We start from the raw sequence: 24647 nt of genomic DNA on the forward strand, positions 1-24647 counted from the left end.
AGTGGCATCTCCTCTTCTTATAAAGATACCTGTCTTGGGGGGATTGTATTCTACTTCCAAAAGAGGTGCCAGGGAAGGGGAATGTCCCCACCAAGGTGGGAAGCGTGGGGTGTGCAGAGTTAAGGGAACAGTGTCCTTATTCCTGAGCAGAGACACAAGAGTACAGAGTCTGACACAAGTAGGGATGAGCATGCCAAGGAACTCAGACCCTCGTCATCTGCTGGCAGGACACAAAATGCCATAAAGCAGAGTGTACACCCACCCTTTGACTCAGAGTCCTCCCCCAGGGTATTTCCTCAAAAGAAATGACAACATGTGTCCCCTTGAAGACTTGAACAACAGTGTCACGGTCAGATAGGAAACAATCCAGATGTTCAGCAACAGGTGAATAGATGGACAAACTGGGACATACATCAGTGAGATACAGCTGCGTAACAAAAAGGAAGGAGCTACTGATACCCCTTCCCCAAATGATGAGCCTCAAAGTGTTGAGCAAAGAAAGCCGGACTCTCAGGAGCACTGAGTATGCTTTTCTGTTTCCCTGACGTTCTAGAAAGTGTAAAAATGGATAGAGACCTCAAGAGCCGTTGCCTCTGGCAGGGGAATGGAAAGGCTGGGAGCACCCTCCAAGGGGTGGCCCACTCCATGTCTCCATGGGGGTCTTGGCTGCATGGCTGTCTTCTCTTCATAATGCACTGGACTGTGGACTTGCAATCCATGCAGCTTACTGATTATACCTCAGGTTTTTGAAAAAGGAGAGGGAACATCAAGTAATCTTGGACTGGCACAGGCTGGGAAATAGGCTTCGGGCTAAGGTGGCAGATTTGGCCTCTGTCATGCGGGGCTGGAGTCACGGAGCACAGGTAAGGAACTCAAGTTCAGTTGTATGGAGTGGAGGGGCCATGACAGCTCTCAGGAACGGAAGTGACTGGCCGTTGGCTGCCCACCTGCCCGGAACACTGGACAGGTGATTTTCACACACCGACTCTGTCTGCCCTTCCCATAGCTCTTGTTGCCCCCTTCCCCATGAGGACACCTGCAACCAGTCTGCACCCCAACTGTCTACACCGCAGGGCCTGTGGGGAAGGAGGCAGTGGGGTGGAGACAGACACGGGCAGGCAGAGGAACAGCTGTCCGAGGGACAGCGGGGTGGTGGTGGTGTGGGGGGAGTCCAAGGAATGTTGGGCCCCCCACTCACCATCAAACAACAGAGTCCCAAAGAGAAAGGATGGACTATGGTGTGCTTGTAGACGCCTCCTCCATGGAATGTTCTAGGCCCCGCACTCTCTTCTCAATGGAGTTCAAAGGTAGAAGGGTGGCCTCCTGGGTGAGGTGGCACCGTGGCAGGGCCAGCAGGGAGGGTGGAGCTGCTGGCAATGCTGGGGGGCTCCTGCCCTGCTCCCAGCCCTCCTGCCCCTTGCAGCAGATGTGCCACGGCACACGGCCCCCAGGGGCCAGGCAGAGCGTGGCTCCCTTCTGGGTTCCAGCCTCCCCCTCCTGGGGTTGAAGTCAACCACAGATGGCTCAGAAAAAGAAAAGGAAAAAAGGGAAGTGCGCAGCCCCCCTCACCCCCATTCTGCTCCTGCTAAGAATAGAGGCAGCCTCCAAGCAGGGTGCTGTGGGGCTTCCGGGGCGCTGCAGCCTGTCAGCGCTGGCGTCTTCTGGAGGCCTCGCAGACCACAAACAGAGGGGAGGGACTTTGAGAGAAACACCCAGAGACTCCCCAGCCAGGTCCGGACGTAGCTGGTTTGCAAACCCGTGAGTATATTTTCCAGGTGCTCCGTTACTGCATCCCGCATGTCCCTGGGGCTGCTGCCGGTCCCTTCTCTCCCTGGTGCTGACCTGGTGCTTCTTTTGCTCTTATCTGCACACATGTGCCCAGTGGCTTCGGAGGTGATCCTCCTCGTGCCCTAATTTCTGAAACAAGACGTGCAACAAGATGCTGGGCCTCGTCTCATGTTCAGCCTGCCTGGTGCCAGGCCAGGAACTGAAAGGGCTCCCCAAGTGACAGGAGCCTCCCGTTGTCACAGCCGGTCCCTTTTGTCCTCTGGCTGAGGACAGTGCAGGGTGGAGGAGGGGCTCAGCACACAGATTGTATCCTGTGCAGGGACCATGATACCCGTGGCCCCAGCCTGGGCAGGGGCGGGTGAGCGTGAGGCATCTGCTTTCAGATGCGGGGCCTTGCCTGCGTTGGAAAGGCGACACAGCAGCCTGGCTCTCTCTGGCTCTGGGAAGGATTCCTGCCCGCCCTCCAACCCCCCCCTCCCCCACCGCACCTTCCACAAAGTCCCTTCTGAGTTGCTTGAGGTGCAAATGCAAAGATAAGAACCTTTTGCTAAATGTTGTCCAGCAGTCTGTCCAAGGCCCACCCCTGCCCACAAGCAGAATGGAGTGGGAAGCCTTTGTAGGGGGAGCAACTTCCTAAAGGAGGCAGGAGGGCCAGGGATCCCAGAGGGGAAGTCCACCTCCCCTGGGCCTCTCATAGGCACCCAAGAGGGCTTCTCCTTTCCTGATGAAACGCTTCAGGAACCCCCTATGTCCCCGGGGTCGAGAGACTTTGGCAGCCCCAGGAGATCTTTTGCTAATGCCATCTTTTTTGGGGAGATTAAATTTGACTTCACTGGTTTGAAAAAGTCAGCCAGGTCTTAGAGGCTGCCTTTAAAACAAGATGCATTCACACGGTCCCAAAGTCACGCAGCGGATAGCATCCCCCAGTCCAGAAAATGCAGGGCGGCCCCGCTGTCATCGCCCACTGGGTGGAGCCCCAGCCCGCGCTGGCTGTGTGACCTTCAAGCCTGGCTTCCTCCACCCGCTCACTCAGGGTTCCTGGCACATGGGGAAGAAGAGACAGATGAGAAAGCGGCCGAGTTCCCCCGCCCCACTGCCCGGGAAAGGCGTCCCCAACAACCCTGAGTCAGTAACGCTGATCGGCAGTTTCTGGGTACAGTTTCGATGGGTGCCTTATTTTGGTGATTGTGTCATTTGGCACAGACATAAAAGGCTTCCTGGCTGGCATCTGATTTATTCTCGTTCACCTCGGTGGGGAGAAGGTAGAGATGCTCTCTGGGCACGAGGAGTCCCAAGTTCTGTCGCCGTTGCGTTGGGAGTCTGGGGAACCCATCTGTTCAACACGGCTGTGGTGTAGGAAGCACAGCATCAGAAAGACGCAGCCTGATGTTGGCTGCTGTATTTTCATAGAGAAAGTGAGAAGAACACCCACAAGCCTCCCGCCCGGCAAATTCATTTAGAGACATTTTTATACCCTAGATCATTACAAGAGCGCACCCCGCAGGAATCTCTGCCCTGAGAAGGAAAATGGGTGTATGTTTTAGATGTTTTGTGGCTGTCAATTCCTGACCCCTCTTACCATGCCCAGTGAGGTGGAAAGTGTGAGTCTAAATATTTTTAAGTTTCAAGATCACCGGGAGCTTTACAACAGGTGAGCCAGACTACGGGAAATTACTCAAGTTCACGTTCAAGTGGCTTGCGGTCTCTGGAACTCAAAGGAGGAGGGATGTGACCTGAGATGGTTGCACCCCCCACCCCGGCCAGACCGGCCCTCTCCCTGTCTGGCCCACGCCACCCCCACCATCTCCCCTCTCTGCCTTTCTTCATTTCTCTTTCCTTTTCTCATCTCTGCACCTGTGGGTACTAAATAAAACTCTTGAGTTCTTGTTCCCTTTTCTCCGTCACAAGCCCTGTGTCCCCATCCTCTCTTCTAACTCTCATCCCGCCTTCTTCCCCAACTCTGGTGCCTAGTGCCTCTTGCCTGCCCCAGGGTCCCCCAGAAATCATTCCTGCAATTCCCAAATGCACCGTCTCTTTCAGGGACCTCGCTTTGAAAGGCCGCTGGAGTCTTCCATGGGCCTAGCTTCCCACAGCTTATCTCGTCCTGTGATGCCCCTTCCAAGTCCCCGTTGTCTGCTGTCTTCACCAAAGGGGATAATATTTCCGGCCAGGCTGTTTGGTTCAGCCTGGCCGCTGTTCACATGTGTTCAGGAAATTGAAGCAGATTTGATTAATTTTTTTATTTAATTAAATTTGCCAGCATAACATAAAATTCACCATTTTAAAGCAAAGAATTCAGGGGCGTTTAGTCCATTTACCATGTTGTTTAACCACCTCCTCCATCTAGTTCCAAAATATTTTCATCTCCCCAAAAGGAGACCCCCCATACCCACTATCAATCAGTCTCTCCATTCCCCCCTTCTCCTGGCCCCTGGCAACTACAGTGGTCCCTTGGTGTCTACAGGAGGTTTGTTCCAGAACCTTCCCCCACCCCCATGGATACCAAAGTCCAAGGATGCTCAAGATCCTTGCATGAAATAGTGTAGCGTTTGCCTACAACCTATGCACATCCCCCTACCCTTTAAATCATCTCTGTGACTTAGGATGCCTGATACAATGTAAATACACTGTAAGGAGTTGTTACACTGTTGTTCATGGAATAATGACCCCCAAAAAGGTCGACATGTTTAGCACAGAGACAGTTTTTTCTGTTGGCCATTTTCAATCTTTGAATCCAGGGACCTGCCAATGCTGCTGATTGGCCATCCTAATCCACTTTCAGCCTCTATGGATTTGCCCGTTCTGGGCACTTCATATAAACAGACTCACACCGCACGTGGCCTTTTGTGACTGGCTGATTTCACTCAGCATAATGTTTTCTGCCACGTGAGAATGCATCTCAGAACTTTAGTCCTTTTTATGCCTGGGTAATATTCCATTGTCTGAATGAGATGGGTTTAATTTAGGTGTTGCTGGTTTTAAGGGGACTTCTGAGACTGAGCAGGAGCTGGGCAGGGGGAGGTGGGAGAAGAGCAAGTCATGTTTCACCAGAGGCAGCAGAGAAGCAACCGGGACGCTCTCCACGGTCTGCCCCACTCCCCCCACGGGGAACCCTGTCTTGTTGGAGAGGGAAGAACTGGAGCCAGTGCTTCCAGGGGCCTTTTGGAGAAGCGAGCGGCCGCGGCCAGCCCTCCCGAGCTGCCATTTGGCTCCGTTCCTGAGCACATTATAACAATTAATTACAGCCAACCCTTGATTATCTGAAGTAATAGGGGACAGAATAGCACAAAGCTAATTGAAGCGCGGGGCTGTGGGGGCGTTGGGAACGGCGGGGACCCCGCTCCATAAGAGAGCTGTTTATCTTGCAGTTAATTACAAGTAAAGAGACCCTTTCTGAGTCCCCCTCTCTCTCTCCACCTCACTCTCCCTCTGAGAAGCCTGCCATTTCATTGGACGCACAAACCTGTTTTGCTCCCAACATAGTGGCTGCTCAATTAACGCATTTTAACTAACACGCTCCCTTGGCATCTCCCCGGCAGAGCTTTCCAGGAGAATCAGACGGGTTTGAACATTGCTTCCAGCCCGCCAGCCCTGGAGCAAAGGCTCAATGTTAGAGCTGTCACAGGGCCCTGGTGTAGGGAGGCCTTGTCCTGGAGTCTTGTAGAAATGCTACCACCAGACACACGGGAGGGGGGAAGCAGGACAGACCAGGAGCTGGGAACCTCCACCGTCTGGGCCGCTGGCCCCAGGGTGAGAGGTGGCTGCTGTCCCTCTTTTCAGGTTGCTCAGCAGCCTCCCCTGAAAGAATGGGGAGGTGAAACGTGCAGACACTTCTCTTCATTTCCTTTCCAGTTCAAAACGAAACATCAGCTCAGAGGGCTGAGGCGGAGCCTGCAGGAGGGCGGAGGGGGCTCTTGAGCTCCGGCAGCGACCCTTTCTTAGATGCTGAGTGCCCTTGCACTGCTGTGGGTTGGTACTAAGTCATCCTGTCCTCCTCCCCTGCGATCGATTGAGTGCCCCCTGCATGGCAGATGCCCACGGCACCAGGGCACAGTACTGATGGTGTCCAGGAATCTCCCTTCTGAAGCTCACCTGGTGAAGAAGTGACCATGAACTTCCTGTTCCCTTACCCAGAGGGAGGAGGACCGAGGTTCATGTAGCCCCCCAGATGCTGACTGGTATCAGGATACCCATCAGAATTAGAATCCCACAGACCAAAGTGGACTCAGAACACCTGTGGACTGCCCACCCCACCCCGCAGGACCACACGGCCGACACCGGTCGCTGTCGCGACATTAACGCCACGTCCAGCACGTGGAGAGCTCACCTGGCAGAAAGCAGGACCCGCTGGTTTGTCTGTGTTTCCCGAGTCAAGATGGTTTGTGGCAGTGGAGGGACGTCTCTCGTAGACTTCCAGCCCTGACTGATGGGGAGCACAAGATGGATTGGTGCGGAGCTCCGAACTGCAGCCACAGCAGAACAGCGGGTACAAATGAAGGGCAGAGGAGCCCGTGGGCAGGCCACTGTGGCCACATGCTCACCAGACATGGGAAGAGGAAGAGCCAGTTGGCCAAAGGCAGGAGACGATGACAAGGGAAAGGAAGTCCGCGCTTCCCCATTGGAAATCAATCACTTTATTAAATATTAAATGCCTGCTTATGTAAGACACTCGCTAAGCCACCGGGCATACAAGAAAATATGAGATGGGTCCCTAGCCAGAGAGCATAAGGAGCCTGGTAGACATGAAAAGATGCAGACAGCCCCAGGTGGGGAGCTTCCAATCAGAAGCCCAGGCAGGACTGGGGATGCATGTTTTAGGCTGTTCGCTAAATTCTTTTGGGCATGGAGAGAATTGTATAGACAACTACTCAGGGTTCTCGGCTGGCTTCTGAGAGAAGTAGACTCGGTGACGTTGATTAAGTACCCACTTTGCGTGCTACACGAGGCTTAAGAGGTCAGAGCTACTCATTCAGTTTTATGGACCAATAAAAAAGGGGGCTCAGAGAAGTTAAGCGATGTGCCTAAGGCCACAGAGCATCAAATGGAAGACCTGGCGTTCCAACCAGGCCTCTCTTCATGACCATACTCTTTCCACTAGGACACAGAGGGAGCTGTCTGTTTTCTCTTTAGGCAGATTCTTTTGGCTTGACCTCCTTTTTGCTGGATCACAGAATTCCTACCATCTTTCTCCAACACCTCCTACTTCCTTTTGGAGGAACCATGTCACTTGCCACCAAAAAGCGTGGCTGATATTAAGTTCTCGAGAGCAGGAGCTGCATCTTCCTTATCCGTGAGTGCTCTGCCCATGAGGCCCCATCACCCGTCTCTCCAAGTCCACACTGGAAAGGAACCCTCGGAGACAGCTGCTCTTTTGGACAAGGCCAGCTTGCCCTCAGCCTTGAAAATCACTTCCCTTTTCTTCTGCTGCCTGGAAATCCTCACACGGAGCCAACAGCTGAGGGAGTGCACTTTTGCTCTTGAGCCTTGAACAACTCAGGGTGAAGTGAGGCAGTCTGAGGCCTGAATAAAGCCCAGGAGCGCTGGTTCCTGGGGCTTGTGTTGGCCAGACCTGGAGAAGGAAGGGTTGGGAACCTCCTGCATCCAGGGAGGCGGTGCTGGCTCCAGCCTCCTCCTTGGCTTTCCTGCTGTGCTGCAGGAGAGATCCCGGGAGGCTGATGGGAGAAGAGGCTGAGACAGCGGGAGGCCGACCACCACCCTGTGCCAGTAAAGAAAACCAGAGAGCAGTGTTTTTCCAGACACTAGCTCGGTGGATTGAACAGGTTGGCAGAGTTCTTTTCAAATGCATGGAAATGTGTTTAGAGGTGTTAGTGCATTTACCTGTTCCCATGATGTTTCATAAAATAGATGGCCTGGCCACTAGAAATGCATTTTCAATTGATCGCCACATCGATTCTAAGTACATTTTCAGTGCGTCTTATAAATGCAGAAGGAGGTGACTCTGGGTTGGTCTTCGTGCTGCCTCCGGGAGGTCTCAAAGGGAGCACATGCTGCTGCCCAAAGCCCTGGGCCTGGGAGATAGTGGGTGGGCTCTGCCATCCCAGCATCCCTTGGGGGGCCTCCAGGCCAAGTCTCGGGTTCACACTCTCTGAGGGGTGCACACCCTTAACGCAGCTGCGCAGGGCCAGGCCCAGGCTTCCTTCCTGCCTCGGCTCCCTCTCCTTCCTCTTCCTGCAAGGCTGCAGTGGTCCGTTTTTTACCATCTGTCCTTCAAGCTTCTCTTTCCTGCCTCCAGAGCTCGACTCTGGACACTCCTGGACATGGGTCACTAGTGTCTTATTCTCATTTGTCCTTGTCTCATTTTTTCCTCCCTGAACCTTGTCATCATTAAAGTTTCTTCCCTTCATTCTTATTCCTGTCTTCTGCATGGGGAATGCTTATGGAATCACACGAGCAAATCCAGTACTAGGCTGGATGGGTCGATGGGGCGCCCAGTCCCCTGCCCTGGTCCCCCCCAAGTTGACGTCCCAAGGCCCAGTGTGTTCTACCATTTCTTCCCTGTCACATGCCCTTCTGGGACTCCAGTGCCAGCCAAGTGGGATGAGGAGACAATAAAGGGGAAGATTTAAGGTTCAATGGCGGCCTCCCAGAATCCTCCCAGGCCTTGTCCTTGGCCGCTCTCCGGGTGGGGCTGGTATTTGATGATGCTGGTGACCTTTTCCAGGCAGCTCGAGGAGGGCCCAACCTTTTCACTTCCGAGGTTCTCAGAGCCACCGGGCCCAGCCTGCACATTCAGCAGCCTCGGGAGTCCCCAGGAGCGGGATTCTGCTTGGTAAGGCTCCCTTGCAGGGCAGTGACATGTCCAGGTCTGATTTTGCTCCTCCCAAACTCCCTCCCCAACTCTCCAAATCAAAAAGCAGTTCAAGATTTCCTCCCTTTTCCCCTCTTCTGGGGGCCAGTTCCCTGGGACTCGTATAGGGAACACATGCTCTTACCCCAGGCCAGGCCAGGAGCCGCTTCCGCACCCAATCCCTTGGGCTGGGCTCCAGAATGAGATGCGTGCATTCTTCACTAAGTGTACAGTGGCCCTCTGGGCACCATGCCAGAAAGACACAGTCCAACACAGGGCCTACCCCACCAGGAGTTCACAGCAGGCAGGAGGTAAGCAGCCGTAGAAAGCCCGAGAACACTGGTTCTTGCTCAGCACATTGTACCATGAAGGAAGGAGTCATGCACCTCCCGGAGCCGTCACCAGACCCCTGAGCAGCCAGCCACCCCTGCTTGGATGGAGTTCTGCTTGGTTGACTAGTACTGAATATGCTTCTGTGACAACAGAATGTTTTTGTCACCAAGCCTCAGATCATTAGAGCACTCAGTTGAGCAAACATTTATTGAAGACCCATGACACGCCAGATAGCACGGTTCCAGTAGGACTGACAGGAGGAATTCAAACAGGGACAGCAGGCTCCCCAGTTTATACCCAGCCCTAACCACAAAGTGACAGCTAAGACAGTGAAGAATAAGCCAGTGGAAAAGAATTTCATCAGGCCTGAGGCGAAGCAGGGGCGCACCTTTGAAAGCACACGGGGGTCTTGAATTAGAGTCGGCAGGTGGTCACTATCTCTACCAGTCTCCAGGGGTGAAGGTGGTTTGTTGACCATGCGGCAAAGGCAACAGCAGGAAGGGACAGATTTCATTATCCTCAAGGCCAGGGCTCTCCCCTGGCCAGTCCTGCCGGCTGAGCTGTGCTTCATGGGAGTCTGAGAAGGTGACCTCGCTCTGGGATTTGGGTTTGGCAGGGTGGCCAGCCGTGGCTCATGGTGGCCCTCCGAGCTGTCAATCTGCTGTGTGCACAGTCCTGGAGTCCAGAAGGGGCAATGCTCCTAAAGAGCCAGCGTGATAAATTGATATGCATTTCAGAGCAATTTAAATCTGTCACTCCTAATTGTGCTTTTTTTCCAAAGCTTTTCTGCAGTACTATTAGAAAAATGAGAGCTGGCGGGAGTAGGGACAGTATCCTCTGGTAATGCAAGAAATGTGTATGCCCTTCCAAAATTCATCTCCATGCAAGTCTGGAGCCATTGAAAAGGACGTTGGGGCGTGTGGTGGGGCCTGGGGCTGTGTGGGTGCGGATGAGGGGGTGATGTTCGCTCACCCCCTGGGGCTCTAGGTCCACTCAACACCAAGCCCTCCTGTCTTTACCTCCCAGGGATGCTGCCTCCTGTCCTGAAATACTGAATTGCCATGCTTTTATCCATGGAAACCATTGGCCCTGTGCCAGCCAGGGTCACCTGAGAGTTGAGGAACATCCCTGCTCCCTGGAGCCTCAGGTGTAGATGCTGCAGGTAGCCTGGTGGCCGTGGAGCTGCCTGGGAAGTGGGCCTGTCCTGGGATGAGACCCAGCTGTGATGCAGATGAGGGGGAAGCTGGCCACTGTGGGATGAGGGGGCTAATGAGAGAAGAGATGGGGCCCAGCCATGGGGTGGGGGCTGGAGAGGGGCCTGCAGAGGCCAAAAAGGGAGACACTGAGGCAGGAGATCAGAGGCATGTGGAATGATCCTCCTGCTGTAGCACCAGATCCTAGATGGCCCAGTTCCCCAATGCCAGTTCCCATTTCCTGGGTGAAGCTTGCGTCCTCCCATGTCACAGCCCTTGGGACTCAACCATTTCTTTCTCGCCCACAACACTTCATCCATAGGGGGTAATTTGTCTTTCCTGATCAGTTTACCACCTGGGACAAGATGAAAGGAACAGGAACTAGTAGACAAGGTAGTTGCTCAGATTTGGGGGCTCAAAAGTCTGTGGCTGGGACCAATATGACTTAGTAGGCGTGGGTCTCATACGGCATGTGTGTCTGCTAGGATTGTCTTACTTGCAAGCATTAGAAACACAATCAGATTTCACACATCCCAGGATGTGATTCTTGAATCAAGATCCTTGAATCTTGTGATTCATGAATCAAGAACTCAAGCCAGGTTGGGTAGCACATGCCTGTGATCCCAGTGTCTCAGGAGGCTGAGGCAGGAGGATCGCTAGTTCAAAGCTAGCCTTAACAACTTATCAAGGCCCTAAGCAACTCAGCAAGACCCTGTCTCTAATAAAATACACCAGGGGGTTGGGGATGTGGCTCAGTGGTTAAGTGCCCCTGGGTTCAATGCCCAGTACCAAAAACAACAACAAAAAAGAACTCAAAGGTCAGTTGTCCAGGGCCACCCCCAATGACCCAAGGTTCTTGTAGCATCCTATTTGGTCACCCTTAGAGTATGGCCTTATCTTCATGATCCAAGATAGATGCTCTTCTTCCACATTCCATGAATGAAGACAACCACAAGTCGAAGGCTCCTCTCCCTTGACCGTGCCCCTTTACAGAGTCTCCAGAGACATCTCACCCAGAAGCTTCCACTTGGCCAGCACGGAGTCTCACTACCACTTCTAGCTGCAAGGGAGGCTATAAACACAGTTTTTGAGACGAATTCAATTAGTGCCGCAAACAAAATTGGGGATGTGTTAACAAGTAAGAGAGAATTGGCAGTGGGTCGGCAGCTGTCTGACACTCCACTGTGAATTTAAAATGATAATTGCTGCTTTCAAAACAGGTATCCGTGAAGCTCTACTGATTGCGGTACACATGTTAATTGATGGGAAATATTATCCTGTCAATATTTTGGTTGAATGAGCCGAGATAGATAGAGGTTAACAAGTTAGCTAGGGAGGCAAGGTGGATGGGTGGGGTTGGCAGGAAGAATTTTCTAGATACTTTTGCAAGTGCCCTATTCGTGAGGATGGAGGGGCAGCAGCAGGGCCCCTGAAGGCTTAGTGCTGATCCTCTTCCACCAAGTGTTCATTTCAGGACTGTGCACTCGGTGGTTGGCTGGAGTCCACGCCAATCTCTTGCATCCTTTCTCATGCACAGTAGATCATCCTTTAAAATAACCCCCCCCCTTTTTTTTTTTTTTTTTTTTTTTTTTTGCCGGAAGTCCTTGCAACTAACTGGAGTTTTCATTGGAATAATTAAACCTGCATCTCAAGCTGCTCATTCCAATAACCCAGGCAAATCCATTAAGTAGAGATGCATTTATCTAACAGGCTGCTAGCCCCATTCCACTTCAGCACTTCTGTGCCAGGGCAGCTCTTGAAGAGCAGAAAGAAGGGACTGTCCTATAAGACATCTCATTTCCCTGGGGCTTGGAGCTTTCTGGATTTGAAGCAATAGCAACTTCCTTGTGTATTTTATTCAATAGTATTTATTTTTATTTATTCACCCAACAAATATATATTGAAGATCTACTAAAAGTAACCCCCCCCAGGCTAAGTTCTACTGGAGAAACAGAGATGAGACAGACAGTTGCTGGACCAGTCTGAGCTCAGTTCCCTCTTGTATAAAATGAAGAGAGCAGTAGTGACTACTTCATAGGGTCATTGCCTGTATTCAATGAGATAATCCACATAGAACATTTGGCATAGTATGTAGCATATAGCAAATATCGTGTACCTTTCATCCATATCTACTAGAGGATATGCCCCAGTAATAAGGGATGAAAGTATTAATGAAGAAGATATGGAAGGCTGGAGTCGTGGCTCAGTGGTTGAGCTCTTGCCTAGCATGTGTGAGGTACTGGGTTCGATTCTCAGCACTATATATAAATAAATAAAAATGGTGTCCGTTGACAACTAAAAAAAATATTTTAAAAAAAGAAAATATGGGGCTCAGGAAACAAGAAATCTGATTGGTAAGATGAGGGGCTACATTTAATAAATGTTAGCTGTTATAATTACTAGTTTAAAGATCAGATGTCATGGAGTCTGAGCAGGCTGAGATCCTGTTATTGAGCTCTTTGATCTCACTTCTTCATCCATAAAGAGGAAATAATAAAGCCCACCTTACCAAGCTCCTGTGAAAATTAACTGAGGTGCTATCCAGGCAGTACTTTTTGCACACACAGTGATTCTGCTGTACCATGGTGTGCTCTCTCACAAGCTTCACAAAAGACAGAACATGGGTGCAGAGAATGGAGACAACTGTTCAACTCTTTGTACTTAAATGCATTTCCATATTTCCAACCATGGATATGTAATTTTTATTTTATTTTTTACCAAAGTAATCCATGAATCATGCAGAGCTAGATAGGAAAATAGGCTTGTAAGGAAACCCAGTGGACCCCAGCCTTGTCATCTCCCGTCCTGAGCCCCAGAGCAACCACTCCTAACCCTCCGGTGTTGTCTTCCTCTCTTCTATTTCTAAACAACACATCGACATTGCTACTTATGGATATACTTATGTAATACACTCTCAGCCAACGTCTTCCTAGGCAGATGAGAATTCAGCTCTCTTTACTAAGAGTCCACTCTAAGCACTGGCCCCTCCTCCGGTCTCTCATTGATTTAGAATATCAGCTAGGGTTAGGCAGACACTGCTCATGTTCAGACAAGTTGTATGTTGTGATCGTCTAGATTTTTGTTTCTTCCTGGAAATATTGCCTCTATTTTCTGTTTTTTCATTTGTTGGGGTTTCTTTTAATCCATTGTTTTAGTCTGCTTTTTCACTGTTGTGACCAAAGTCCTGGCAAGAACAGTTTTAGAGGAGAAGAAGGTTATGTGGCACTCACAGTTTCAGAGGTCTCAGTCCATAGATGGCTGGCTCCATTGCTCTGTGCCCAAGGTAAGGCAGAACATTATGGTGGAAGGGTATGGAAAGCAGCTTAGTGCACGACCTTCAGGAAGCAGAGAGAGACATGTCCTCTCACCAAGGACAAAATATATACCCCAATGACCCACTTCCTCCAGCCACACCCTACCTGCCTACAGTTACCGCCTAATCAATTCCAATCAGGGGGTTAATGCACTGATTGGGTTAAGGCTCTCATAATCTGATCATTTCACCTCTAAACTTTCTGGCATGGTCTCACACATGAACTTTTGGGGGACACCTCATATTTAAGCCATAACACCTATCACAACTTTTCCCATCTGACCCTCAGCTGTTCAGCATTACCCCTGGCAACCTCCCCCACCAACGCACCTTTCGAAATCATGCTGTGATCTTTGCCAGCTGCCCCTTGCTTCATCCCTCTCATCCGGGGACTTCCTTGGATGCTTTCCCAGAACCCTTACCTCTGAGCTCCATCCTTCTTGACGGCTTTCCTCCCTCATTCTGCGGGAGCATACCCTTTAGGAGCTGCCTAAGAAAAGGTATGCAGGAGGAAAATATTTAGAGTCTCTGCCTTTGTGAAAACAAATTCATTCTATTTTCACATGTAATAATTTGGATGGGTATAGAATTCCAAGTTAAGAAGTATTTTCTGTCAAAAATGCAAAGGTACTGCCCGCTGTCTTCCAGCTCCCAGTATCGTTTTCAAGAGGTCTGACCCCAACTTGCTTCTAGGTCTCTGTGTGCAACTTGTGGTTTTCCCTATAGAAGTTTCTGGAGTCTTGTCTTATCCCCTGGTGGCTGAGAAGATTCTATTCCACTGTCGATTGTACCGAGCATCCCAAAAGGACCCTTCTAGTCTGAAGACTTGTGCTCTTTCTTTCTGAGAAACCCCCAACACGATTTCACCGATAATTTCATCACCTAACTAATATTAGATTCCCAAAATGACACACAAGGAGGGAAAGGCAATCTCCATAATCTCCTCCTGGGATTTCTGTTTATCTGATATTAGACCTTCTAAGGTGACCTCACTTTTCCCCTTTTCTTATCTTTCTTCTCTTCAATTTTTTTTTTTTTTTAATTTGACTTGTCAGGAAATTTCCTTAACTTTATCTTGCAAGCCTTCTCCTGGTTTCCCATTTCTGCTGCCTTGGTGGTCACTGCGGAGAGCTCCTTCTCGGGCCTCTTTCCTTTGCACTGTTGTTCCTGGTGGCACCGTCCTGTCTCTCGCTGGATCTTAGTTATGGTGGTGTGTCTCTGTTTTCCCTGGTTCGGTGCTTCGCCCCCTCCCTACAGGTTCCTTGTATGGGTCTTGCTTCCCATCTCTGCCTTCACCTGGAGGGTTCTCTCAAACTTCAAGTGATCCTGACTCTGCTTATTCCTAAGTGGATGCAACGAAACACAGCAAAATGAGTTCTGCTGGACCGCCGAGGGTTTCCCTGTGGACGGCCCACACCCACCCTCCTCGAACTTGGCTTCAGTTCTGTCTTAAGCTTATACATGGTAAAGTCCCACTTCGGGGCAACTTTACACACACTTTCTGGTTGTAGCCCTTTAAAAAGTAGACTTTTTTTTTTTAATAAGCACTGGCAGAGGCTGCTTATTAGGGACAAAGAGGAATCTGAGAACCCTGGGTTCAGATCCCACCTCTGTGCTAATGTGACCATGAAACTCACCAAGCTTTTATTTTCTTGGCTGTAAGATGGTGATTGTTAGGTTTGGATGTGCGGTGTCCCCAAAAGCTCACGTGTGACACAGGCAAGAAGGTCTGGAGGAGAAATGATTGGATTGCAGCCTTGACCTGATCAGTGCATTGATCCCTGATGGGATTCACTGAGTGGTAACTGGAGGCAGGTGGGGTGTGGCTGGAGGAAGTGGCTCATTGGGGGCGTGGCCTTGGGGTATATATTTGTATCTGGACAGTGGAGCCTCTGCTTCCTGAGCATCATGTGAGCTGCTTCCCTCCGCCACACTCTTCCACCATGAGGTTCAGCCTCCCCTCCAGCCCTGAGGGATGGAGCCGGCTATCTATGGACTGAGACTTCTGCAACTCTGAGCCTCCAAATAAACTTTTCCTCCTCTACAATTGTTCCGGTCAGATCTGTTAGTCACAGCAGCAAAAAAGCTGACTAAAACAAATGGTGGAGATGCCACCTTCCCCGAAGAGCCCTGGAGGTCTGTCCTTTCTGCCTAAGAGCCTGCCTGGCACACGGCAACTAGTCCATAGCGTCCCGACCTCAGGACCAGGATCTCAGAGGCAGTCGTCAGAGTCGTAAAACTGGAAACCAGGAATGCAGCCTCGCTGTCGTCAGCCCGTGTGTGCCTCGGTTTCCCCAACCTTTGTTGTCACAGCAAGAAGGTTGAACAGCAGAGACGATCCCACAAACCTCTTTCCCCTTTCTTTTCTTTTTTTTTTTTAATATAGATAAAGCATCATTTATTGATTTTATTTATTTATTTTTTTATTATAAACAAATGGGATACATGCTGTTTCTCTGTTCATGGAGTCAAGGCATACCATTTGTGTAATCATAAATTTACATAGGGTAATGTTGTTTGACTCATTCTGTTATTTTTTCCTCCCCCCCACCCCTCCCACCCCTCTTTTCCCTCTATACAGTCCCTCCTTCCTCCATTCTTGCCCACCTCCTTAACCCTAACCCTAAACCTAACGCTAACCCCTCCCACCGGCCTCTTTCCCCTTTCTTGACATCAAGACCTTTCTTACAGTTTAAAAAATAAATGAAAAGCTTTGTATTCTGGTGATAAAGGAAACACTCTCCTTTTTCAACAAATGCAACTGCAGAGGAACACGATTTCCTTCGCTCCCTCCCTTCCCTGACTGTGCTGTCCTTCCCTTGGCTGTGCTGCTGCTCCCATCCCAGCCACCGAGCAGGGAGGCCACAGGGAGACCAAGGAGATGGTGTCCTCCAGAGGCGCCTGTCCCTGCCACCTCCCCGGGGCTGAGGGCCTCCGACGGCTTGTTCCAGCCTGTGCTGACAGCAGACAGGAGCAGCCTCTGTCAGCCCTGGGAGATCCGATGTCACCTGTGATTAATCCTCAAAGCCCAAACCAAGCAAGGTCCTGATTAACGGTAGCATCCCAGGGTCTCAAGTAGAGGGCTCTTGGAGCAGCCGCCCCAGGGTTGAACTACCCCTTCCCCCTCCCAGGCCTTCTCCCCTCCCCCTACCCAGGAGAGTCATCCCTTCCTCCCAACACTCACTGCAGCAGCTGGGCTCCTGAGCGTCTCGGCTGGGCGTCAGCAATGGCCTCGTCAGTCTCCATGAGGAATGTCACCTTTGGGAAATCACGGAGTGTGTGCAGTCATGGCGGTTCCTGCCCAGACCCATGGCAAACTAGAGGCTGAGGACGTGACTCACAGGGAAGGGACTCTTCTGGGTTGGGACGTGGGCTGCTGCCTTTGAATCCATGGCTGACAAGAGTGTCTCCATGCTGCAGAGGGTCTGGTCAGAGCCCTGTGAGCCCCCCACCCCCAGCTGCCATGAGTCACCCAGGGCCACCACCTGCCCTTCGCTCCACCCTGGAGGTCTTGGAACCAGTGGTCCGTGGCCTTTCTGGCTGACCCCTCCACTGAACAGAACAGAAGCTCTTCTCCCCCACTGGTGGCCACCAGTCACTGTCACCTGGAGAGACATGCACCTCAGGATTCATGTCCTGGCCTTTTCTTCCAGAGCAGCCCCTCAGTCCTCAGATGCTTCCCTTCCTCTCCACCTCTGCTTCTTGCTCCAAGTATGGTTATCTTTCCTATTCCAGATCCCAGCTATCTCAACTCCAGATCCAGCGGGAGACTGCTCAGGGGAGAACAAGATCCAGCCAGAAAGTGTAAACAGTGAGCGGGCTTCAATAATAGCTTAGCAGCTCCTGTTTATTGAACACCTACTACATGCCAGGTATTCAATATATATTATCTCTTCTATATTGAAAAAATAGAAAGCTGGGGTGGCGGGTAGCTGAGACTTGGCCAGGGTTGGGAGGGGAGGGAGCAGATTCTGACCCAAGCCCATGTGATGGACCCTCGGAGAAGAGCCCACCAAGCCCGGGATACAGGTGTGGCAGTCGGCAGAAGGTAAATCATGCAGAGTCTTGGAGGTCAAGATCAAGATTTTGAAATTTCTCGTGACAGCAAGAGGGAGCCAATTGATAAATGTCCTGAGTGAAGGAGTTTGTGCTGTCATGGGGTTTGTGCATAGGTAGCCGGTCCACCTTGTCCTGACTTCCCAGGTACAGGCGAGCCCAGCGGCCCTTCCCTTAGAGCCTGGCTCAGGCCCCTGGTGTTTGCTTTTCGGTTGTTTGTAGAAAAACCAGTGTGAGCTAGGATTTGACTCAGCCTGGAAGCCAGACCCTGCTGAGTGCTGGGTCAAGACTGCCGGAAGCCCTGGCTGAGACAGAGGTTAGAGATGGACTATCCGCCCAGTGGGCAGTTAGAATTCAGAGCCTCTGCATCTACGAGTGCATTCCTGGGCAAATTATTTTCAAAGAAACTGCCCAGAGCTTGACCCACACCACTGAGCTGGTCCCAGTGACGAGGCCGAGTCAGGTCGAGTTATAATGCAGTGTTTGGAAGAGAAAATACCTTTGAAACCTAGAGATGTTTTGTTCTATTTTGAGCTTAGCTACGCTACCTGTAGTCTTTGTCCATGAAATATTTCACACGCTTAAAAATATATATGTAATGTGAATCCATGAGACGAAGAACAATACCATGGAAGCTCATGTCCCCAGCCAGAGCAGTATTGTCCTGTCCCTCTGGCGCCTTTCCAGGTCACAGCTATCTCCCCAGGGGCCCACCATTCTGATTTTCACCAGTCCCTTGCTACTCAATGGAGATCTCCCACAGATCCTCAGCATTTCATTATCTATACTTCTTTGGTTTTGTTTGTGGTACTGAGCATTGAACCCAGGGGTGCTTAACCACTGAACCACCTCCCCGACCCTTTTATTTTTTATTTTGAGACAGGGTCTCACTAAGTCGCTGAGACTGGCCTCCAACTTGTAATCCTCCTGCCCCAGCCTCCCCACCATGCCGGGTTCGTTGCCTTTGTTTTGATACCTCCTGTCCTGCCCCGCCGAGACCTGCCTGTGGCTCTGCCTTGTGTTCCTGAGGGTCACCTGTGTTGATGCACGCAGCTGTAGGTTTTTTCATTGTCACCCTGTAGAGTAAGCCCCTGTGGAACGTGCAGGTTATTTATCCCTCCATTGTGGTAGAGTGTTGGTTTCCAGAGCGTGCGACTCTGCTGTCAACCCTCTGCCCAGGTCTCCTGAAGCTCGTGGGTCGTTTCTCCAGGGTTGGTACCTGGGAGGGAAACCTGGGTTGTGTGGTGTGCGTGTTGAGCCCTCCGAGGCAGAGCCAACTCCTTTTCCAATCCTCAAGCTTTTTCCAACCAGTAGCCAAGGTCCGTGGTGAGCCCCACAGACAGGCGCCTTGTCTCCAGGTGGGAACAGACGGGTCCCTCTACCGTTCCTCCCTGCTCGGAGGCTTCGCGATAAGAGCTCAAATCCTTCCCTCAGCCCCGCAAACCCACCCAAAATGTTTCCTGCTCTCCAAGGAGAGGAACCTGGGGCACCATAGGGCAGGGAGGCCTGGGCAGGAAACCCCGGTCAGACTTGCTCTGTGACCTTGAGAGTGACCTTGTCTGGGCTTGCTGTGTCTGGGTTTCCCTGCCTGCTAAACAGTTGGTCACGCCCACCTCTCAGAGCTGCAGTGATAATTAAGTGAAATGACTTCTGCGCAGGGTCCGAGGGTCAGTGGTCCCTGAGGCGGGCACATCCAGTTCCACCTGTGGGCTTATTGCATGTCCCTCTTGGCTTCGAGGTGCCACTCTCATGCCACATGGTGACTGTTTGTGTAGGTGGTCGACACTTGCCACTGAACCCTGAGCACCTCACGGAGCAGGGACCGTGCGGGACCCATCTCTCACCCTCTGTGCCCCGTGGGGCACTCCCCGATGCTCATGAGAGGTCTGGCAGCCTTGCCTCTGAGGCAGGAGGCGCCTTTCCTTCCTGCTGTGTAGGTTTCACCCCCATTGTCTCCTGCCTTGCTGATGGCTGCCAAGGTGGCCTCACTGCCACCCCCAGACTGCAGGAGCATTTCTGTGGCACCAAGCGTGCCTGTACCCGTGGCTAGGAGGCCATGCTCCCTAGGCATGTGCCTTCTGAAGCCCCGCCAGGCCTCAGCTTGTCACGCCTTTCTGTTCTCTGCTGCAAGCCCAGCACCCAGCAGGTCTTTGCATAAAACAGAGGAGACTTTGGGGTGCCCAGAGGGTCAGGCCCAGCTCTACCTGGCTGCGGCAGAGGGCGCTTATCACCTTATGCATGACAGCTTGGAGGCTCAGGGGTCCTGGGTTGATTAGGTCAGTGACTTGGGGAGAGGGACATCCTGGATCTCTCTCCTCTCTGCTCAGCCCTCCGGAGAGTATTCACCATGCTACAGAACTGCTCCCGGCAGACTTTCCCACGAGTTGCACAGGCCACAGCACACTTCCTGTGCCAAGTCCCAAACCACTGGTAGAGACCAAACGAGATCTGCTCTTTCAGCTCAGAAGATGCCTGGCCTCCCTGAAGCATGAGGTGCCCAATTCCTGGAAAAAAACTGGGATCCTGTTAGCAAGAAGAGCAGGGCATGGTGTGGATAAGCAGCAGCAGCATCTGCCACAGGCTCAGGAAAGGACCCGGTGAAGCGCATTCATAGGATGTCAGCTCTTTGAAAAGAATAGAGGTAAGCACGTTGTCCTTTGTGAGTGAAAATGAGGGTCCTGATGCTTCATCAGAGTGAGCCACTGCAGTGTGGAGATTCGGGTGACCGAGGGCAGACTCTCAGGTGACCCAGGTGGTGCCAGGTGTTGACCAAAGGACTCAGATAATGGAAGGTCATCACATTAAGGAAAATAAGCCAGGCGCAGAAAGACAAGACCGCATGGCCTCACTCACGTGTGGACTCGAAACACGTTGCTCTCATCTAGGTTGAGAGTAGCTGGCGGTCACCAGAGGCTGGGGAGAGCACAGGGAAGGGGGGCTGAGGGACAGGAGATTGACAGATACTAAGTTATGATTAGGCATAACTATGGCAGAAGAAGGTTCTGGGTGACTCTAGATAATCATTGTGTACTCTAGACCCTCATTTCAGAAAAACTAGAAGAAGGGATTTGGAATGTTTTCACCAGAAGGGAATCTGTCAAAATATAAAAATGAAGCCGGGCATGTTGGCGTACGCCTGTAATCCAGTAGCTCAGGAGGCTGAGACAGGAGGATTGCGAGTTCAAAGCCAGACTCAGCAATGTAGCAAGGCCTAAGCAACTCAGAGAGACCCCCCGCCTGTAAGTAAAATGCAAAAAAGGACTGGGGGTGTGGCTCCGGGGTTAAGCATCCTTGAGTTCCACCCCGGTACAAAAATAAATACATAAATAAAAATAAGAAAGAGCTCAGGGAGGTGAGGATCAAGGTCTATGGAGCAAAGCTGAATGGAGACTGAATCCTTGTTTTGCTCACTGTAAATCCAGTTGTTGCTCATACAGCTCATAGGTGTCTTTCCTTGTGGCTCTTTGCACAGAACAAAGTCCCATAAAATAGCTCAAGTAAAGGGAACGTTATTGAAGACCTGGAACAAGGACCAGACACCCACCAGCCAGGAGCCAAGGCCAAGGCTCCTGGGGACGGGAACTGAGTCACGTCCCAGGGAAGGCAAGCCCTGCCCCCACTCCTCACGCGACCACAGGTCCCTACAGCCTCACACCGCTGAACAGCTTCCTGTGCCCACTCACCCCTTCTCCACCCCACAGCTTCTACCTCCCTGCTTCCCCATGACCCAGCTCGAGCCTTCTTGGCACCCCCAGCCCCGTGCCACCTCTAGCTCAGTCCCCTGTAGCGCACACACACACCCTCCACCTCTCTCTGGCGCCATATGACAGGCCTGGTCTGAGAACTCAGCCGTTGCTGCTCAGCCTGTGGATTGGTCCTCCTTGGCCATGAGGGTGACCAGGGCATTTATTTGGCTCCAACAAGACATCAGGGCTGTGGCCTTTGGAGACACAGCAGTAGGAAGGCTAATACTGGACACTGGCAGATCAACTGCCCCAGACTTGGCTTTTACCCTTAATGACTTTTTTTCCAACTACACAAGTCATCCATAGATGCGTGCTTTTTGTGAAACCCCGGAAGAATACTGACCGCTGACCTCCCAACTCATTCCTCTTCCCAGATCCTTTCAAATGTTCTCTCTCACTTTTTGTTTCTCTTCTCCTTTTCCTTCTCCTCTCCATTTTCCCCCTTCTCTCTCTTTTTGATACACAACAACTATATAATTATAATCTTGCTTTGTTTTGAATTATAGAATTGATTTTATATTGTATATATTCTAAAATTTACTTGTTTTCCTAACAACATGCCTTGAGGATGTCTTCACGTCACTACATTCTTCTAAAAGGATGCCTGGTATAGTACAAAAGAATCACAAATGTCTGCTGATGAATAATTAGGTTGTTTCCAATTCTTCCTGTTACAAATAGTGCCAAATGTTCAGGCAAAAAAAATGGTGGAAATTAAATACTCAGCAATAGGGGAATAGATAAGTAGTGTTTTCTTACAATGGAATAATGTATAACAATAAAAAAAGAGGATGAACCAATCAAAAGTCAGATTGTCAGGTAGCATTTTTAAAAAAGATCATCTATACGCTGTCTATAGCACACATACTTTAGATTCAAAGATATAAAAAGATTGAAAGGAAAAAGACAGAAAGATATACATCACGCTAGCAACAACCATAAGAACTGAAATGACTATACCAATATCAGACAAAATAGACTTTAAAACAAAAATATTACTAGAGATAGAGAAGAACATTTCATAATGATACAATGGTCACTACACCAGGGAGATATAACAGTTATAAGCTTATGTGCACTTAACAGTGCCCCAAACACATGAGGCAAAGACTAAAAGAACTGGAGGGAGAAATACACAATTCAGCAATAATAGTTGGGCAGTTTATTACCCTACTTTCAATAAAGGGTTGAACAACCAGGCAAAAAAATTTAAAAAAAAAAAGAAATAGGAGATTTGAACTACATTATAAACAGACCTATATATAGACCTAGTGGACATCTATAATACTCTCCATCTGATAGCAGCAAAACAACACATATTTTCAAGCACACATGAAACATTCTCCAGAATATCTGCTGGGTCAAAAAACAAGACTTAATAAATTTGAAAGTATTGCAATGATACAGTGTATTTTCCTTTCTGGGCACAGTGGCATGTGCCTATAATCCCCGGAACTCAGGAGGCTCCGGCAGGAGGATTGCAAGTTTGAGGTCACCTTCAGTAACTTAGAGACCCTGTCTCAAAATAAAAATTAGAAAGGGCCATAAATGTAGCTCTGTGATAGAATACCCCTAGGATCAATCCTCCATACCAAAAAACAAACATCCAAGAGCCAGAGTATGTTTTTCAACCATAGTATAATTAAATTAGAGATCAATAACAGAAAGAAATTGCTCCCAATTCACAATTGGGAGCAAATTAGACTCTCCTAAATACCCAATAGGTCAAAGAAGAAATCACAAGGGAAACTGGAAAATCACAAGGGAATTAAAATTAGAAAAATGTGTTTGTGAAAACACAACATATTAAAATTCATAGGATGCAAATAAAGCAGTGCTCAGAGGAAAAATCATAGCCATCAATGCCGATACCAAAAGGGAAGAAGATCTCAAATAAATAACTCACCCTCCCACCTGACAAAGGTGGAAAAAGAAGAGCTAACTAAACCCAAAATGAGCAGAAAGAAGAAAATAATAAAGACTGGGACAGAAATAAATGGATCCAAGAGCAGAAAAGAAATAAAGAAAAAAAAATCAATGAAACCAAAAGTTGGATCTTCGAAATATCAACCACACTGACAAACTTTTAGCTGGACTAAGAAAAAAAGACGACTCAAATTACCAGAATCATAAATGAAACAGGGGACATTATAGCTGACCTTACAGGCATTAAAAAGGATCATGCAGGAAACCATGAGCAATTGTTTTTGGTAGGTTTGGTACATAGGGTGACCGGCACATTAGAATGACTTTAACCGCTGCAGCTGGCTCAAGAAAAACAGGACATACAAACAGGCCCAGGATAAAGAAAGAAATTGAATCCCTAAAAATAATAACTACTTACAAAAAAGAGCTCATGCCCAGATGTCTTCACTTATAAATTCTACTAAATAGGAGAAAAAATGAGTACTAAATCTTCAAAAAGTTGGACAGAAACACTTCCCAATTCATTCTATGAAGCCAGTATTAATTACCCTGATATAAAAACCAGACAATGACATCCAGCAAAATAAAACTATGCACCAATCTCTCTTGTGAATTCACACACAAAAATTCTTTAAAAAAAAAAAAAAAAAAAACTAGGAAATTGAATCCAGAAACACATATAAAGAAGTATGCACCATGACTAAGTGGGATTTCCTAGGAATACGAGGTTTATTAACATCTGAAAATCAGTTAATATAGCTTACCATACGCACAGAATAAAAAACAAAACCACATGATAATCTATATAGATACAGAAAGAGCATTTGCTGACTTCAAAATCAAGCACCCTTTTGTGATAAAAACATTCGACAAACCAGGAGTGTCAGGGAACTTTCTTAACCTGATAAAGGACATCCATTAAAATTTAAAAAGCTACATATCTAACATCATACTTATTGGTGAGGGACTGGATGCTTTCCCCCTAATATCAAGACCAAGATGAGAAGGTTCACTCTCAATTTCTACACAACAATGTACTGGAGGTCTAGCCAGGGCAAATAGGTGAAAAGGAGAGAAAAAAAATGGCATCCAGATTGGACAGATAGAAGTACAACTATCTCTATTTGCAGGTGACATGCTCTTACACAGAGAAAAGCATAAGGCATCTTCTAACAAACTGTTAAAACTAATAAATGATTTCAGCAAGATTATAGAATACAAGATCAATGTGCCAAAATTAATTATATATCTATATATCAGCACAGAATGTTTCACAAATGAAATTAAGAAAGCAATTCCCATTCATAATGTCATTGATGAAATACTGAGGACCAAATTTAACAAAATAAGTGCAAGACTTGCATACTGTATTAGTCAGTTTTCTGCCACTATAATAAAATACCTGACACAGACTACTTATGAAGTAAAGACAGAGAGGTTTGTTACAGCATGCAGTTCTGAAAGTTCAAGTCCAAGACTGGTGG

General features: G+C 49.4%; 1 protein-coding gene across 5 annotated transcripts in view; it reads left to right on the top strand.

Annotated features, from left to right (window-relative positions):
• CARD11 (caspase recruitment domain family member 11) overlaps positions 1-24647 on the top strand; it is a 113623-nt gene that overhangs the window by 53426 nt on the left and 35550 nt on the right. For 3 of the 5 annotated variants that reach the window (XM_079120447.1, XM_079120443.1, XM_079120444.1), the window contains exons 2-3: positions 17171-17307; positions 19952-20132. The gene's annotated coding sequence lies outside the window, so the exon portion shown is untranslated. Of the gene's footprint in view, positions 1-1591; positions 1759-17170; positions 17308-18336; positions 18547-19951; positions 20133-24647 lie in introns of those variants that run through there. The other 2 variants (XM_079120445.1, XM_079120446.1) reach the window with 2 other exon arrangements.

The sequence above is a fragment of the Sciurus vulgaris genome (assembly GCF_902686455.1).
Source record: "Sciurus vulgaris genome assembly, chromosome: 18".
NCBI lineage: Eukaryota > Metazoa > Chordata > Mammalia > Rodentia > Sciuridae > Sciurus > Sciurus vulgaris.